This window comes from Triticum aestivum, chromosome 4B (assembly GCF_018294505.1).
Source record: "Triticum aestivum cultivar Chinese Spring chromosome 4B, IWGSC CS RefSeq v2.1, whole genome shotgun sequence".
NCBI classification, from domain to species: Eukaryota; Viridiplantae; Streptophyta; class Magnoliopsida; order Poales; family Poaceae; genus Triticum; species Triticum aestivum.
The window spans coordinates 628,093,060-628,107,518 of record NC_057804.1 but is presented as its reverse complement, the minus strand read 5'-3'; the positions used below and the strand labels follow the sequence as shown (position 1 = coordinate 628,107,518).

The 14,459-nt window shown below is 47.9% G+C and overlaps 1 long non-coding RNA gene across 1 annotated transcript; it reads right to left on the bottom strand.

Annotated features, from left to right (window-relative positions):
- Nucleotides 1–778: 778 nt before the first annotated feature.
- On the bottom strand, nt 779–3,129 carry LOC123093694 (uncharacterized). Its single transcript, XR_006445508.1, has 2 exons — nt 2,145–3,129; nt 779–1,952 (listed from the first exon to the last, which is right to left on the bottom strand). It is a non-coding gene; the product is annotated as an uncharacterized lncRNA (long non-coding RNA).
- Nucleotides 3,130–14,459: the final 11,330 nt, after the last annotated feature.

The window sequence follows — 14,459 nt, the reverse complement described above, 5'->3', positions numbered from 1 at the left end:
TTTTTCCTCTATCGATATATTCAGTAGTGACTGTATAATGGACCGAGTCCTAGAACAAAGAACACACCATGTGTTCAGGCTATTAGGCTCTAATTGACAGCAGTTAAGCAATATCACGCACCCCATTTCCAGGCCAAAATCTGAAAATCATATCATGCATCTAATTGACACCGGTTAGACAAAATCACGCACCCCATTTTTAGGAAAAAAAACTAAAACCATATCAAGCAATTGATTGCCACCAGTTAGGAAGAATCATACACCCCATTTTTAGGCAAAAACTGTAACCATATCAGGCAACTATTTGAATGCCGGTTAGGCAAATTTTAGGTTGTTCCCTTAACTGAAATAACCCCCCCCCCCCCCCCCCACACGCGCACACACACACACACAAACTAGCAGAAGGATAACACGACTCTGGCAACTTGCTCTACAAACTTCAGTAACACGTTGAAATTACAAGTTTCGAGTACTCTCATCTTGGAGGGAATCTCATATTTACAAGTTTTCAGTCATATATGTGAAACCTAGACTAAAAGAAAGGTATATGAACCTATGCTAAAAAATGAAACACCACACCCTTCCCACATACGGCGACATGCACGATCTTGATTCTTTAAGAAAAAATATTTATGTGTAAATATCTCTACTAGCATGTTTTGGAACCATCTCAAGCAACTAGCTAGCGAAAAAAGAGTAGACCAAAAAAGTTTTAGACGAGATATGCACATGTAAGGTAACTCATGATAGTCTTTGTGAAAACGGTAAAAGAGAAGTCTGGACAGAAAAAGAGAAGTAAATCTACATAACAAGCAGAGAAGGACCAGCAAACTATTTGATGGTCATAGCAGGACATGTCAACAATTCAGGCCTTTCAGTCTGTTTGCTTTGTTTGAACAAATTAGACAACAAATAAGATAACTAGACAAGATTCATTTCTCCATCCAGCAACTCAGCCCTGGACTGATTATGCAACTTGATAGTATGGTACCACACTTTAGTGGACGAAGAACATGACCACATGCATCATGCATGCATACTGTTTTAGCACCTCCCCTCCATGTCAAATTCTAGCACCTCAGCTGGTTCTGGAGGCTGATGTGCCCCATCTTTCAGCCAGAACGGCCAATGAATCTGCGTTCATTTTTGTTTTTCACTATTCCAAAAAACATTTCAGTATGTAGTACAAAAGTTAAAAGTAAAAAATTGTTGCTGCCGCTGCTTCCAAAAACATTTCAGTATGTAGTACCAAATTTGCAAGTAATACAATTGCTGTAGTCAATCTGGCGAAACATTGATTCAGTAAAAATGATACTAAGACAACAAAAATCAGAAGCATCGACGGATAAAAAGTCAGACACCTACATGACTAGCGTCAGGCAAGTTGTGTGAAGGGGAAAAGTCAGGCAAACTGGTAACGCATATCAGGCAACTCGTAGCCTCTCTCATAGTAGCTTTCAACACCGACCCTCTAGAAAAACTCACCTGGTTCAGATAATGCCTATTGCGAGTAGAATCTTATCGCCAAACAAATCGAAGACATCAACTCGCCATTCTTATTTCGACACCTGCAGATACACACATGTATCCACCCCCATTCCCTCCCTCTAAAAATGTCACCTACGACAAAATGGAAATGCTCGTCCCTTGCAACCAAAATTCACTCGCCGGCTGCCCCCTTCCCCCCGTGAAATCGACACTACTCTATCACAGACCTCCCCCGGGGCATCATTAGAGAAGCGCATGAAAAAAACGATTTAGATGACGCTCACCACTGATTTCTATTGTAGAACCCCCTTCCCGCTTGCCGGAATAAGCACACCGTCGACAACGACCGTCACCCTCCTCCGCCCCTGCTTCGAAGGAGATAGAGGAGGAAGAGAGGCTCTGCAGCCGAATCAGATTGCTCTATACAACACTCCAGTCCCCTTGGATCCCCTCTCCCAATGAACCTGACCAAAAGCCAAATCCATGTTAGGGAGAAATCAGCGCTCAAATTGAATGAATCTTGCAACTACTGCACCAAAACTGACACTTGAATCACTTGTTTCAGATTACATAGGTGCCCATGGTATGCAAGTCTTTTGCACGAGCCATAACCATGAAGATACGATATTGCTAGCAGTATGCAGGGGAAAACTTACCCCAGTTCCATTGGTGTACGAGAAGCGGAGCTGTTCCGGCGATGTCGGCGGCCGTGGTTCCCCTCCATCGACGGGCTCCTACCACCCCAAAAAACCGGCCCTGCTAGCCATGTAGGCGATCCATGGCCTGGGGGCGGGAGGCCGCCATGTACGAGAAGAGAACCCACGGGATCTGATGCTGGCGGTGCGGATCCTGCACGGGGTGGCCCAAATCTGGCGCAAGGTGACACTGCCGTTCATCCCGAGCACGACGGGATTGCTGGGGTAGCGCTAGGGGAGGAGCACAGGTAGTTGCGCGACGCTGCTCGGGTCTGGGCGGCGCGGCGGCGGTTGATAATGGAGGGGGTCGGGACAGGTCGGCAGAGGTAGGATGGAGGGGCTAGCAGGGTGTGGTGGCTGGGGTCCCCGGCGATGCATCGGCAGGGATTGAGGCAGAGGAAGAAGGAGGGGACGGAGAGTGAGGGGACGGGGAGTGGGTGGTGGACCAGAGGGAGTGGGTCAAGGCCTCATGGGTGTTTCCTCCTGACCGGTCTGATTTAATCGGACGACGTGGAAGGGTGTGTGCTCAGGACGTCTAAACAGCAAAGCTTTGCTTTGAAGAATTTAGGATTTTTTTTCGTGTCAGGGAAGGAAAAAGTAAGATCGGCTGAGCCATCGGATAATAAGAAGCTGGGGCGACGAGGCGCACAGGCTAGCAGGTACAACAGAAATTGTTTGCGAGTTCAGGGAAAAGGTGGAGGCAAGAGGCTTCAAGTGATTTTCTGAAGGGCAGATAGGAAGGTTGTGCGGGTCATATTTCTTGGTAGATCGCGGACTGCGGCGTGGCTTCAGATGAGAAATACGGGATCAGTGATCTTTTTCGTGAGGAAGTCGCAGAGGAAAACAAGGGCGGTCAGACCGGCGGCAACATGTCGGTTAGATCGCGGCTCGGCATGGCGCCGGGGTTCACCAAGTTTGATGTGGAGAAATTCGATGGCACAGGTAACTTCGGTCTATGGCAGACAAGAGTCAAGAATATTCTGGCGCAGCAAGGAATCTTGAAGGGTTTGCAGGAGACAAAGCCGGCCAAGGTTGACAACGATGCGTGGGAGGATATGCAAGTGCAGCGGCCGCTACCATACGACTTTGTCTTGCGGATCAGGTCATGTATCATGTCATGGACGAAGATACTCCTAAGGGAATTTGGGATAAGTTGGCAAATCGTTATATGTCCAAGTCAGCGACCAATAAGCTGTATTTGAAGCAAAAGTTCTATGGGCTGAAGATGCAGGAGGGGTCGGATCTTGTGGAGCATGTGAATGCCTTTAATCAGTTGGTCATGGATCTAGCGCGTCTGGATGTGAAGATCGATGATGAGGATAAGGCGCTACTTCTTCTTGTTTTGTTGCCACCGTCCTATGAGCATTTGGTCATTACATTGACACATGGAAAGACAACCATCAATAATGAGGAAGTCACTTAAGTGTTTCTTGGACATGAGTTGATGAAGCCAAAGAATGCTGTAGAAAGGGAGAGTACTCAAGGTTTGGGGTTGGCAGTTAAAGGTTATCAGCTCAGAAGGGACAAGAGGCGGAGAAGAAAAAGAAGAAAAAGGTGCAGTGCCACAGGTGCAAGGATTGGGGACATATAAAGAGGGAATGCCCAGAACTGAAGGGTGGGGCAAGTGCTAATGCGGCTACTCATGGTGATGGCTCGGACAGTGATACTGATGTTCTCGTAGTGTCAAACAGGCGGTCTACAAAAACTGACGCGTGGATGTTGGATTCAGCTTGCTCTTTTCATGCGACGCCCAACAGGGAGTGGTTCTCTTTCGTACAAGTCTGGTGAGTTTGGTTTAGCCTATGTGGGCGATGATACAGGTTATCATGTTGCTGGAGTAGGTGACATCAAAATCAAGATGTTTGATGGAGTTGAGCGGATGCTTCGGGGAGTCAGGCATGTGCCAGGGTTAAAGAGGAATCTAATTTCACTTGGTGTTGTTCATGATGGTGGTTTGGAATTCCGTTGTGATCGGGATAAGAAGACCATGAAAATCATGGAAGGTGGGGTGACTGTGATGATAGGAGAGAGGACAGCTTCGCATCTTTACAAGTTGCAAGGGAGCACTATTGCAGGTGGAGCCATGGAGAGTGGAGCTGCAGGAGTAGCAGTGGAGTACCATGGTGGCGGCGGGTCTAGCCCGTCGGGTAGCTCTCAGTAAGCTACAAAGAAGACAACCCAAGTCCAGAGTACATGAAGGTTCGAGCATGGACGACTTCTAGGTGGTGGAGAATATTCGCCAAGGTGGAGTTTGTTATATTTGTGTCGTACTGTGTACGCAAGGGGTTACGTGGACTTGGAGTTGTAATTCGTGTGGTTAGGTACGAGTTGTGTAGGAGTCGGACACTTGTATCCTAGGCCTCTTATATATGGAGGGGCACCACACGTTGTAACCCATGACGACTTGATAGCAACAGGTACGCGGGGGAGCTGACGGCTTGTGCCAGTGCCCAGGCGGTCGTTGTTGCGGTATCTTGGGGAGGAGCGCCCGTAGTCATGCCCCGGGATGTAGCCACATCGGTGAACCTCGTTAACAAATATCGTGCCTCGGTGCGTCATCTATGATCTTGCATTAGCATTTTATTCTAACAGGGATGGTCCCGCCTAGTCAGCAAGATGCCGCTTCGTCGTCCTCATCGCCTTGGTTCCCACGGGAATCAACACTACTAGAGAAAAGCCTAGTAGTAGTACGGGTGCCCGTGCTACTACTATGGCACTACAGCTAACTTGTACTAGTAGCGTGGGTGCGCCAGCGCTACTACTATGTCTGTTAGTAGTAGCGGGGGTGCCACCCGCGCTACTACAATTAATTTCAAAAGCAAAAAAAAATTCAATCCCATGCGTGCTGTCAATGGCGGCAATGGTTTGATCCAGCGACGGCATGGGTCGCTGGAGCTGCGAAAGGATAGTGGCAGACCGTATCCAGTGCTGGCTGTTGCAGAGGGCCCAGGTCCATGGCCGAGCATGGCGGCGGCGTGGGGCTCCCCTTCGCAGCCAAAGCAGCGAGCTCTTGGTCGTCCATGGCGACGACCTGCACGGACAAGGACATGGGAGGATGAGTCAAACTACAGGGAGAGAGAAAAAGAAAAACGGGGGAGAGAGGAAGGATATGGAGGTAGCAGCGGGGTTGGTCGCCGGTGGTGAGGTGCTCCGTCATGGTGGCATGGAGATGCAGGGAAGATCGGCGAGCTCCGGGACGCCGGCGGTGCGAGGCGGCGGCGTCTTTTTGCGCCAGAGGAGGAGGCCGCATGCGTAGCAGGTCCATGTGAGAGCATATGGAGAGAGAGGGGGGAGAGTGGCGGGGGAGAGGAAGGATTTGGGGGAGGAGATGGGGATTTCAGGGCTCTTCAAAAATCATGTTGTTAGTACCAGCGTGGGTTTATGCCCCTCGCTACTATTACCAACTTAGTAGTAGCGCGGGTTTATACCCCTCGCTACTACTATGGCATATCCCGTGGGGCACGGTAGAGACTGCTTAGTAGTAGCGAGGTGTAAAAACCCGCGTTACCACTATCAACTTAGTAGTAGCGAGGGGTAAAAACCCGCGCCACTAGTAAGTAGCAGTAGTGAGGGGTATAAACCCGCGCTACTAGTAAGCGTTTGCCTATAAGCTTTTCCCTAGTAGTGCAATGCCAAGGCTGCAGTGCTGCCGCGCCCGTCAGCCTCTGTTGATGCCTCATGGGTGGCGCAGTGAAGGCGCCACCAACGCGCGTCATGCCCGCTCCCGTCATGCGTCGCCCGGCATGCAAGCTCACCGCCCCCTCTTCGGCTATAAAAGCCGGCCTCCTCGCCGGTGGACGCCACAATCAGCAAAGCTCGCCTTCCCTCCCTCTCAGAGAGCAACTCTCCCCCCTCTTCCCCGTCAATGAGCAATGGCTGAGAGGTACCCCGACGACTCCATGGCGGCGAACGGCTTCGGCCGACACCATCTCCACGAGGACGAGGCGCGCCTCCTCTACGAGGCCGACTATCTGGCACCCCCGAACATGCGGGTGCCGGGCTCGTGGAAGCTCAGCGCCGGCGGCGTCCTAGTACCGCTGGTGCCCGAAGGGGCTGTCGGCGGGCCGAGATCGTCCGCATCCGCTTGTTGCTGCCAGAGGAGCAGCAGAACGAGCCGAGGTATGCCGTTGACAGCCACATGCTGTGGATGATGTTCTTCGAGCGTCGCCGCACTGAGCAGATCGCCTCCGCCAATGGCACCATCCCCCGCGGCCGCCTCAACGCCGACGGGCTGCGAGAGTGGTGGGGCGTGCCAGGCCGCACCCTCGAGGCCACCACATGGAGACCGGCAACACGCCGCGCCTCGAGTACCTGCTGCGCCCGTCGTTCTTACGCCACCGTGGGAGCTCCTGGACACCACAGCGAATGGAGTCGGGGACATCCTCCTCGTCGGGCTCCAGCCCGCTCTCCTCCGCCTCGCCAACTCTTCGCCCCGTCAAGCCGGAGCTGGAGGAGGAGACGCGCTCACTAGTAGAAAAGGGGGCAATGGTCCAGGCCGGGTCAGCCCATTAGTCCTGGTTCAATCCAGAACCGGGACCAATGGTGGTATTGGACCCGGTTCGTGAGCCCCGGGGGCCGGCCGGGCCACGTGGGCCATTGGTCCCGGTTCGGCTGGACCTATTGGTTCCGGTTAGTGGGACGAACCGGGACCAATGCGCCTCGCTCCTGGCCCACAACCATTGGTCCCGGTTGGTGTAATGAACCGGTACCAAAGGCTGACCTTTAGTCCCGGTTCGTGGCACGAACCGGGACCAATTAGTTGCCTATATCTACCCCTCGCCCGCGAGCAGAGCACTCCCAGTGCTCTGTTTTTCATGGCCGGCGAGGGGAGAGCTTTGTGGTGCTCTAGCTCACCTCCTATGCACACGAGGTGTTCGATGGAATGCCCGAGCCACACTACTTAAGCTTTCTCCTCTCCAAGCTAGACCTCCAAGCTCCATTTTCCTCAATATTTGTCTAGGTTTAGCGGTCTGTCACGTCCCATCCCCGTCTTCACCACCGTCGATCGCCCGCGCCGATCTCGTCGCCGGCACCACCGTGGTGAGCCTCTTGTTCTTATCTTCTTTCTGAAAGGAAAAAAATCTTACTTGTATATTTATATAGATACTTGTATAATTTTCTTACTTTTATTATCGCATCTTATATAGTGCGATGGTTTTGGTATCCGCTCCCGTCGGCCCTCGTCCTGTCTATGATTCAGATGTGGTATATATTATCTTTTCATAACTATTGGTTCATTTATTGTTTATGACAATTATGCCGACAAACGTGACATAGATTTTATTTATCTAGGAGGTTGTTGAACCGGAAATTCCAACCGACCCTATTGTCGAGAGGTTAAATTTAGTTGAAGAAGAAAACAATTTGTTGAAGGAAAAAATTAGAAAAATAGAGGAGGAGAAGATGATATTGGAGTTGCATGTTGCGGATGTCGTCGATGATCACAAGATCAAGATGGATGCAATGCGCTTGAAGATTAGAAAGATTAGAAAATATGCCATTCATACCGAGGCTTGGTATCATTATGCCGTTGGATCAGTTGTTACATTGGTTGCGATTATGATCGCATTTGTTTTCGCATTGAAATGTTTTACATAGTTTCAGTGTATGGTTTAATTAATTTAGATGCTCTGCAGAGCTTTATGTTGTTAGATGAGAACTATGTATGTACTTTGGTTTTAATGTGATGATGAACTTCTATTAATTTGGTCACTTAATTATCTATTCATGATGTTCTGTAATGATTTTTGACACACTTAATTATATATAATGCACGCAGATGAACCGGCAATGGATGTACGGTTCAAGACACACCTCCGAGTACATTAAGGGCGTGCATGATTTTCTCGAAGTGGCTGAGGCAAACAAGCAGAATGGTTTTATGTGTTGTCCATGCCCTATATGTGGGAATACGAAGTCTTACTCTGACCGGAAAATCCTCCACACCCACCTGCTTTACAAGGGTTTCATGCCACACTATAATGTTTGGACGAGGCACGGAGAAATAGGGGTTATGATGGAAGACGGCGAAGAAGAAGAGTACGATGACAACTATGTGCCCCCTGAATACGGTGATGCTACTGAAGATCAAGAGGAACCAGACGATGTGCACGATGATGCTGCAACGGGCGAAGCTGCTGAAGATCAAGAGGAACCAGACGATGTGCCCGATGATGATGATCTCCGTCGGGTCATTGTCGATGCAAGGACGCAATGCGAAAGTCAAAAGGAGAAGCTGAAGTTCGATCGCATGTTAGAGGACCACAAAAAAGGGTTGTACCCCAATTGCGAAGATGGCAACACAAAGCTCGGTACCGTACTGGAATTGCTGCAGTGGAAGGCAGAGAATGCTGTGCCTGACAAAGGATTTGAGAAGCTACTGAAAATATTGAAGAAGAAGCTTCCAAAGGATAACGAATTGCCCGACAGTACATACGCAGCAAAGAAGGTCGTATGCCCTCTAGGATTGGAGGTGCAGAAGATACATGCATGCCCTAATGACTGCATCCTCTTCCGCGGTGCGTACAAGGATCTGAACGCATGCCCGGTATGCGGTGCATTACGGTATAAGATCAGACGAGATGACCCTGGTGATGTTGACGGCGAGCCCCCCAGGAAGAGGGTTCCTGCGAAGGTGATGTGGTATGCTCCTATAATACCACGGTTGAAACGTCTGTTCAGAAATGGAGAGCATGCCAAGTTGATGCGATGGCACAGTGAGGACCGTAAGAAAGACGGGAAGTTGAGAGCACCCGCTGACGGGTCGCAGTGGAGAAAAATCGAGAGAAAGTACTGGGATGAGTTTGCAAGTGAGCCAAGGAACGTATGGTTTGCTTTAAGCGCGGATGGCATTAATCCTTTCGGGGAGCAGAGCAGCAATCACAGCACCTGGCCCGTGACTCTATGTATGTATAACCTTCCTCCTTGGATGTGCATGAAGCGGAAGTTCATTATGATGCCAGTTCTCATCCAAGGCCCTAAGCAACCCGGCAACGACATTGATGTGTACCTAAGGCCATTAGTTGAAGAACTTTTACAGCTGTGGAATGGAAACGGTGTACGTACGTGGGATGAGCACAAACAGGAGGAATTTAACCTAAAGGCGTTGTTGTTCGTGACCATCAACGATTGGCCCGCTCTCAGTAACCTTTCAGGACAGACAAACAAGGGATACCACGCATGCACGCACTGTTTACTTGACACCGATAGTATATACCTGGCAAGCTGCAGGAAGAATGTGTACCTGGGCCATCGTCGATTTCTTCCGACCAACCATCAATGTCGAAAGAAAGGCAAGCATTTCAAAGGCGAGGCAGATCACCGGAAGAAGCCCACCATGCGTACCGGTGATCACGTACTTGCTATGGTCAATGATTTACACGTAATCTTTGGAAAGGGTCCCGGCGCACTAGCTGTTCCAAGTGACGCTGGGGGACACGCACCCATGTGGAAGAAGAAATCTATATTTTGGGACCTACCCTACTGGAAAGACCTAGAGGTCCGCTCTTCGATCGACGTGATGCACGTGATGAAGAACCTTTGCGTGAATCTGCTAGGCTTCTTGGGCGTGTATGGGAAGACAAAAGATACAGCTGAGGCACGGGAGGACCTACAACGTTTGCACGAAAAAGACGGCATGCCTCCAAAGCAGTATGAAGGTCCTGCCAGCTATGCTCTTACCAAAGAAGAGAAGGAAATCTTCTTTGAATGCCTGCTTAGTATGAAGGTCCCGACTCGCTTCTCGTCTAATATAAAAGGAATAATAAATATGGCAGACAAAAAGTTTCAGAACCTGAAGTCTCATGACTGCCACGTGATTATGTTGCAACTGCTTCCGGTTGCATTGAGGGGGCTTCTACCGGAAAACATCCGATTAGCCATTGTGAAGCTATGTGCATTCCTCAATGCAATCTCTCAGAAGGTGATCGATCCAGAAATCATACCAAGGCTAAGGAGTGATGTGGTGCAATGTCTTGTCAGTTTCGAGCTGGTGTTCCCACCATCCTTCTTCAATATCATGACGCACGTCCTAGTTCATCTAGTTGACGAGATTGTCATTCTGGGCCCCGTATTTCTACACAATATGTACCCCTTTGAGAGGTTCATGGGAGTCCTAAAGAAATATGTCCGTAACCGCGCTAGGCCAGAAGGAAGCATCTCCATGGGCCATCAAACAGAGGATGTCATCGGGTTTTGTGTTGACTTCATTCCTGGCCTTAAGAAGATAGGTCTCCCTAAATCGCGGTATGAGGGGAGACTGACTGGAAAAGGCACGCTTGGAAGGGACTCAATAATATGCAGGGACGGATATTCTTGGTCTCAAGCACACTACAGAGTTCTACAGAACTCTACCTTGGTGACCCGTATGTCGATGAACACAAGAACAGTCTGCGCTCCAAACACCCGGAGCAGTGCGACGACTGGATTACATGTGAACACATCAGGACTTTTAGCAGTTGGTTGGAAGCACGTATCAGAGGTGACAACACTGTTTGTGATGAGCTGTACTTGTTGTCCAGGGGACCATCTTTGACTGTATTGATTTGGAAAGGATACGAGATAAATGGGAATACATTTTACACGATTGACCAAGATCAAAAGAGCACCAACCAAAACAGCGGTGTCCGCTTTGATGCAACAACCGAGAGGGGAAAGGACACATATTATGGTTACATAGTGGACATATGGGAACTTGACTACGGAGTAGATTTTAAGGTCCCTTTGTTTAAGTGCAAATGGGTCAATCTGTCAGGAGGCGGGGTACAGGTAGACCCACAGTACGGAATGACAACAGTGGATCTGAAAAATCTTGGGTACACTGACGAACCGTTCGTCCTAGCCAATGATGTGGCACAGGTTATCTATGTGAAGGACATGTCTACCAGACCGAGAAAGAGAAAAGATAAGGAAGCGAATACATCATACGATGAGCCAAAGCGCCACATAGTTCTTTCAGGAAAAAGGGACATCGTGGGAGTGGAGGACAAGACAGACATGTCTGAAGATTATGAAAAGTTTCATGAAATTCCTCCCTTCAAAGTCAAGGCTGACCCCAGCATCCTGATAAACGATGAAGATTATCCATGGTTACGGCGCAATAAGCAAATGACACAAGCGAAGAAAAAGTGAAGACTTTCTCCCGCAACTATTATGATGACACCATGCAAACTTTGTAACTGACGAGTATGATACCATTGCCCGTTTTGTACATGCACATGCTATGTGAGTCAATTTATGATATCATGCCAACTTTCAACTTTTTCATAGTTCATTTGAAATGCTTTAATATCTTATGGTTCGGCCCTCGTAATAATTAAAAATAGCAACAATAAGTATTTGTTGTAAGTAGAAACAAAAAAAAATAAATAAAGCAAGAAAGAAAACAAAAAACAAAAAAAGTGTTTTCAAATTTGAAAACTAATGGCACTAACAGAAAGTTTATAATTTTCCTAAAACTAAAAGCAAAAACAATTAAAAATAAAGCAAAAAACAAAAGAAAATAAATAATGCAAAAAACAAAAGAAAAAACAACAATAAGTATTTTGTTGTAAGTAGAAACAAAATAAAATAAATAAAGCAAGAAAGAAAACAAAAAAAACAAAAAAAGTGTTTTCAAATTTGAAAACTAATGGCGCTAACAGAAAGTTTATAATTTTCCTAAAACTAAAAGCAAAAACAATTAAAAAATAAAGCAAAAAACAAAAAAATAATAATGCAGAAAACAAAAGAAAAAACAACAATAAGTATTTTGTTGTAAGTAGAAACAAAATAAAATAAATAGAGCAAGAAAGAAAACAAAAAAACAAAAAAAGTGTTTTCAAATTTGAAAACTAATGGCACTAACAGAAAGTTTATAATTTTCCTAAAACTAAAAGCAAAAACAATTAAAAAATAAAGCAAAAAACAAAAGAAAATAAATAATGCAGAAAACAAAAGAAAAAACTTGAAAAATAAATAAATATAGCAACAATAAGTAAAGAAAACAAAAAAAAACAAAAAAAATGCCTCCTACTGGGCCCCCACGACCTGAATACGACTAGAAGCCCTACTATGGGCCAGGATTCAGGCCCGCAGTAGGCCCAGAAGGCCCATCAGGCAAAGCAATAGCAAGTAGGCCCGAAAGCCTGCGGTGGAGAGCGGCTCGAGAGGGGTGCGGCAGTGGGGCTTATAAACCACTGCGTGCCCCTCTCGTCTAGCGAGGTGGGACTAAACTTTGGCCCCGAGGCAGGCAGCACAGGGGCCTTTGGTCCCGGTTGGTGGCACCAACTGGGACTAAAGGGGGGCATTAGTCCCGGTTGGTGCCACCAACCGGGACCAAAGGCCGACGGTTCCCGCCCTTTGGGCTGCCGAAAAAGAGGCCTTTGGTGCCTTTGGTCCCGGTTGGTGGCACCAACCGGGACTAAAGGGGGGCATTAGTCCTGGTTGGAGTCACGAACCGGGACCAATGCCCTTCGTATATATACAACACTTAGTAGTTTTCGCCAAAACCCATCTCTTTCTTCTCGCCCCGATGCCTCTGCTCCTCGTCGTCGTCGCCACCGAGCCCTGCCCCAACGCCGTCAGGCTGGTTCAGCTCGCCGTCGCCGCCGCCGAGCCACTGCCCCGACACCGTCGCCGCGCCCGCCGCCCCTGCCGGCCCCGACCCCGTCGCCGTCGCCGCGTGCGCCGCCCCTGCCCCGACCCCGTCGCCGTCGCCGCGCGCGCCGCCCCTTCCCCGACCCCGTCGGCATCGCCGCGCGCGCCGCCCCTCCCCCAACCCCATCGCCGTCGCCCCGACCACACGCCGCCGCCTTCGGTCCGGCCGCCGGCGCCCTTTCCTCTTATTTTTTTGTGCATTTTATGTATATGTTCTCTGTGTATATATGTTCATATATGCAAAAGTTAGATTTTAGAAAAACTTTATATATGCAAAAATTTATACATATATGTAAGTATATATGTATGTATATATGTATATATGTATGTGGATACATGAGGGGGGTCGATATACCCCCTCTCCGATAGCATTTTTGTGCATTTTAGGTTAGTGTATATATATGTTGATGTATATATGCAAAAGATAGATTTTTAGAAAAATACTATTTTTTCTGTTCATGATATGATGATGTTTTTTTTTCATATATGCATTTTTTCATATATGTATTATTTTTTAAGGTGTTAGTAGATATCGATTTTAGGTTAGTTTATTTTAGGTTAGTGTAGAGGAGAAATTTAAAGTAAAATAAGGAAAAAGAAGAAAAGAGGAAGAAGGAAGAAGGAAGAAAGAAGAAGAAAAAGAATGAGAGGAAAAAGGAAAATAAGAAGATGAAGAAGAGGAGAGGAAGAAGAGGAGAAATAAATAAGAAGAGGAAAAAAGAAGAAAAAGAAGAGGAGAAGAAGAAAGGAATAGAGGAGAAGAAGAAAAAATAGAAAGAAAAATTTCTATTTTTTCTTCTTCTCCTCTATTCCTTTCTTCTTCTCCTCTTTTTTTTTCTTCTTCCTTCTTCCTCTTTTCTTCCTTTTCCTTAATTATTTTCCTTTCTTGTCGTTGTCGGTATAACCCCCTCGAGATAACTTTGACATGAGGGGCGGTCGATATAAATACCCCCCCCCCTCGGCCCTCTCGCTCGACCAAAACTCTCGAGGACACCCAAAACCTAGAGAGAAAACGATGTTTGTCTCCTACCCCCTCCTGCCGCGCCCCTACCCGACAAATTAACTCTCTCGAAGCGTTGTTGTGTCGAGGCGACCCCAAACCCTAGAGAAGCAGCGTCGAGGCCACTAACATGATTCCTTATTGTGATTAGTTGGCTAGTTCTATGTTTGCCACTAGTTCCATTTGTACCATATATAAACATGTTGTAAATATTTGCAGAAACTATGGAGCACTGCCGAGATGAAGAAGCAGAAGCGATATTGAGGGACATAATCTCAAATGGAAGGGATGAAGTTGCGTAATTTCTCCGTTTGCTCCGTCTGCTCCGGCGTCTAGCAGGACAACCAGAGGCGGGAGGCAATACAAATACGGTCCATCATCTCTCAAGCCTCTAGAGAAGTTACCGTACGAGAGGTCCGAGGAGGAAAACGATACGATTGTGCGGACCCATGTGAAGGAGTTCTTTGAAGGGGTGAAAGCAAAGAGACATCCACCTCCGGAGGAGAAGGTAGATCCGGTGAAAGCAAATCGCACTCTCGACGCCCTGAGGAAACCACCAAAGTCTCCGCCGAGAACCAACTATGAGCGCAATACTGAACAAACATATCTCCAAGCCCAGCAGTCGGGAACTACTGTCAGTG